Source organism: Triticum urartu, chromosome 6A (assembly GCF_056163025.1).
Source record: "Triticum urartu cultivar PI428250 chromosome 6A, HENAU_Tu73, whole genome shotgun sequence".
NCBI lineage: Eukaryota > Viridiplantae > Streptophyta > Magnoliopsida > Poales > Poaceae > Triticum > Triticum urartu.
This window is the reverse complement of record NC_141878.1, coordinates 124567501-124572500: the sequence shown is the minus strand read 5'-3', so window position 1 is coordinate 124572500 and position 5000 is coordinate 124567501.

Genomic DNA, 5000 nt, shown 5'->3' with positions numbered 1-5000 from the left:
ATTGATAAGTCTGGCATTCCCAGCCCACCAAGCAAAGCCGGTGGTTTCTTGGTCACGACCAGCTAAAACGAAAGTTCCATTAAAGAGCGTTTCCACGTGGTAGAACCTCCTCAGGGAATATAAGATTTTCATGAGGCTGATCCTGAGCTGCCATCCACGCACGAATACCCTCGTTTAAAAGAATATTTTTGGTGTAGAAAGTCTCAAATTCAGGATCTTCCGCTGCACGGATTTCCTGGGAAACAAAGTCATAGGCACGTAAGTTCAGAGCCAAGCCAACTACGCCAATAGCACTCATCCATAAACCGGTGACGGGTACAAATAGCATAAAGAAATGTAACCAACGTTTATTGGAAAAAGCAACACCAAAGATTTGGGACCAAAAGCGGTTAGCAGTGACCATTGAATAAGTTTCTTCAGCTTGAGTTGGGTTAAAAGCACGGAAGGTATTTGCACCATCACCGTCCTCAAATAGAGTGTTTTCTACGGTCGCTCCATGAATAGCGCATAGCAGAGCCGCACCTAATACTCCGGCAACTCCCATCATATGAAATGGGTTCAACGTCCAATTATGAAATCCTTGGAAGAAAAGGATGAATCGAAATATCGCTGCTACGCCAAAACTCGGCGCAAAGAACCAACCAGATTGCCCCAGTGGATAAATAAGGAATACAGAAACAAAAACAGCAATTGGACCAGAGAATGAGATTGCATTATAAGGCCGCAATTGAACAGACCGAGCAAGTTCAAATTGGCGTAACATGAAACCTATTAGTGCAAAAGCCCCGTGGAGAGCTACAAAAGTCCATAGACCGCCTAATTGACACCAACGAGTAAAATCTCCTTGTGCTTCGGGCCCCCATAGTAGCAACAAAGAGTGTGCTAAACTATTGGCAGGGGTAGAAACTGCTGCGGTTAAGAAATTACAACCTTCCAAATAGGAACTAGCCAATCCATGGGTATACCAAGAAGTTACAAAAGTTGTCCCTGTAAACCAACCCCCTAAAGCGAAATAAGCACAAGGAAAGAGCAATAGGCCAGACCATCCTACAAAAACGAAACGGTCCCTTCGTAACCAGTCATCCATAGTATCAAATAGATCATTTTCTTCTTTAGGAATTCTACCAAGGGCTATAGTCATAGTGATCCTCCTATTCAATTACTTCAACCATTTCCGAGCACCTCATATCACTTTCCAAGGCATATGATAGTTTTATTATCTGTGGACGATTTCTTTCTCGTTCAATGCCCTTTTTCAATGGTCTCGAAGAGAGAAATTTCCCATTTTTATCTATGGAGTCACAGTCACAACCGAGGTCGTGGTAAATCCATGAATTTGATTCGATTTGTTTTTCTTATACTATTTGTTTTTCTTATACTATAGAAATAGAAATAAATTGTTTTTCTTATACTATAGAAAGAAATAAACCTTTGAATTCAGCATTATTCCAAGACTCCTATTTCAAAGTCTATCTTTTAAGGGAAAAATGCAAATAAAAGTAACCCTTCTTTTCCCATTCCCTCTCTATTGCATGGGTGGAAGAACTAAAATAATAGAGGATTCTGAAAAAAAAAAATGGACCTTCGAAATCCAATTTTATGTGTAGCGCAAAGGAGTTGCGATTTCTTCTTATTCCTATAGAACATCTAGTAACAAGAATATGAAATCGTAAATAGCGAAAAATTCTTGTCTTGCGCGGTCTAAGTCTACGGAAATAAAAAAAATTCGCTTGTACAATTTCATCTACATCGAATTTATATATCAGAATAGCGGATAGAGGCATCATTAAAGGAGTCAGGTCTACTTACTTTATGCTTCTTTCCAATTTTATGGTGGATTTGATAAGAACCCTTTTTGCTTTCTTGATAAATAATCGACAAAAAAAGCGTTTTTTTTATATAACCTGCTTGTTTTATTATAATTATAACAAGTCCTATATGGAAATGCCCGCTAAAGAGAAAATCTATTTGATTGTCTCTCGGCCAATATCGATTTTTAGAAAGAAAAAACAAGAATTTTCTTCTTTTTTTATTAACATTAAGAAAAAAGAATATAATTAAAATGGAATTGGCAATATAATTTTTATAGACTTTTGAAAGAAAAAAAAGGGGTTTTTTGCAACCGTTATTTCTTATTTCTTGCCTATATCATATCACGGAAACCTTTCGCTTTGGAACGTGGAGAGATGGCTGAGTGGACTAAAGCGGCGGATTGCTAATCCGTTGTACAATTTTTTTGTACCGAGGGTTCGAATCCCTCTCTTTCCGCTCCCTTGGATCATTTGGGACTTTCGAATTGGAAAGAATTCTGACCCCCGGATTTTCTCATAGATAAATGTACGAAACAAATCCAATAAGAAAAAAAAAACTGAATTTTTACTCCTCGCGTCCAGGATTCCGTCCTGGGTCATTAGATAAGAATCCAAAGATAAAGAGTGAAACAAAGAATATCACTACTGTATAAACAAAAAGTTTGAGAGTAAGCATTACATAATCTCCAAGATTTTTTTTTAAGGAATAGATTACCAGTTTTTCCTTACCACACGGATCCACTAGGATGGTTTTTTTTTATACCTAAAAATGCAAAAAAGAATTCTTGAAAAAAATTGCAAGAATTCTTTTATAATAAGCACTCTTATCAATAGCAAAAATAGGGTTAGGTGGTTAGGTATTGTGTAGGTACCTTTAGGTACCTGCTCAACCTAGGTGCAGGGGAGTAGAAAGGCTGATCCAAATTTATTGCTGTAGCTACCCATTCAATGTAGAAGAATTTAAATTTTAGAATCGAAGGTTCATAATATAAAAATATAAAACTTCTCGGCTTTTACCCATTTTAAAATTTTTTTGGAATGAACACATCATTCAATTTGGCATACAGAGTACTAAAGATTTCATCGAAAACTTACAGCAGCTTGCCAAACAAAGGCTAATAGAAAAAAGAATAGAGGTATAACAGGCATAATATCCACGATTGGATTGAAAATAGCATAAGCTTCGGGTAATTTGGCAAAGAAAAAACTAGTAGGATAAAGAACAGAATTAAAACAGATACAGGTTAAACTAAGTATATTAGGCATAACAAGCATTTCATTCTTGTAGAGTAAATAATTGGATTTTTCTTGAGTTATTTTTTTAAGGGAAAGAAGGAAAAGGCAGATTCAAAATCTTTTTTCTTCGGACTTTCCCAAACACAAAATACCTCCTTGTATTCGCACTCTCAAATGAGAGTGGAATAAATTCGACTTTCATATAATATCTTAATAGAATTCCATGTAATGATCAATGCATTTTTTTGATTCTATATTATCCGCATGTGTAGAATACTAGCAAGAGAATATCCCTCCTTTTTTATGTAATTGAAATGGTATTGACGAATAACAAATAAACATACTAGTGTTTATTAGTGTCGCATAAAACCCGAAATGGGGCGTGGCCAAGTGGTAAGGCAGCGGGTTTTGGTCCCGTTACTCGGAGGTTCGAATCCTTCCGTCCCAGATTGTTGAGAGGGTTATATGAAACAAGAGAGCTGTTTCATCTTTGTTTTAAAGAAATATAAAAATGAATTATGAATAGAAAGTAAAATGATTCCACTTTTTTTTTATTTTTATAAATATCTTTATTTAGTTAATAAAATAACTTCGTTACCTAGTTATTTTATTAACTTTTTTAATTTAACCAACTAAACCCATTCTTAATTTTTAATTATTTCAATGAGATAAATTTTGGAAAAATTAAGAATTTCAGTATTTTTTCTTATTCTTTTTATTTATTCTTTCAGAAAGAGATAAGAATTGGTTTGGTGAATCGGAAACAATTTTATAGAAAAATTGAAGTAAAAATTGAAGTAAAAATTGCAATTTCTTTTCTTATGGAACATACATATCAATATGCATGGGTAATCCCTCTTCTCCCACTTCCAGTTATTATGTCAATGGGATTTGGCCTTATTCTTATTCCGACAGCAACAAAAAATCTTCGTCGCATATGGGCTTTTCCTAGTGTTTTACTCTTAAGTATAGCTATGGTATTCTCAGTTCAACTGTCTATTCAACAAATAAATGGAAGTTCGATCTATCAATATCTATGGTCTTGGACCGTCAATAATGATTTTTCTTTAGAATTTGGATACTTGATTGACCCACTTACTTCTATTATGTTAATACTAATTACTACTGTAGGAATCCTGGTTCTTATTTATAGTGATGGTTATATGTCTCACGATGAAGGATATTTGAGATTTTTTGTTTATATAAGTTTTTTCAATACTTCCATGTTGGGATTGGTTACTAGCTCCAATTTGATACAAATTTATTTTTTTTGGGAACTCGTGGGAATGTGTTCTTATTTATTGATAGGCTTTTGGTTTACACGACCAATCGCAGCGAGTGCTTGTCAAAAAGCTTTTGTAACTAATCGTGTAGGGGATTTTGGTCTATTATTAGGAATTTTAGGTTTTTTTTGGATAACAGGTAGTTTAGAGTTTAGGGATTTGTTCAAAATAGCTAATAACTGGATTCCTAATAATGGAATTAACTCTTTACTTACTACTTTGTGTGCTTTTTTATTATTCCTTGGTGCAGTTGCGAAATCCGCACAATTCCCTCTTCACGTATGGTTACCCGATGCTATGGAAGGGCCCACTCCTATTTCGGCTCTTATACACGCAGCAACTATGGTTGCTGCGGGAATTTTTCTTCTAGCTCGACTTCTTCCTCTTTTCATATCTTTACCTTTGATAATGAGTTTTATTTCTTTAGTAGGTACAATAACACTATTCTTAGGAGCTACTTTAGCTCTTGCTCAGAGAGATATTAAAAGAAGCTTAGCCTATTCTACAATGTCTCAATTGGGTTATATGATGTTAGCTCTAGGTATAGGTTCTTATCAAGCTGCTTTATTCCATTTGATCACTCATGCTTATTCAAAAGCTTTATTGTTCTTGGGATCCGGATCCGTTATTCATTCAATGGAACCTCTTGTTGGATATTCACCAGATAAAA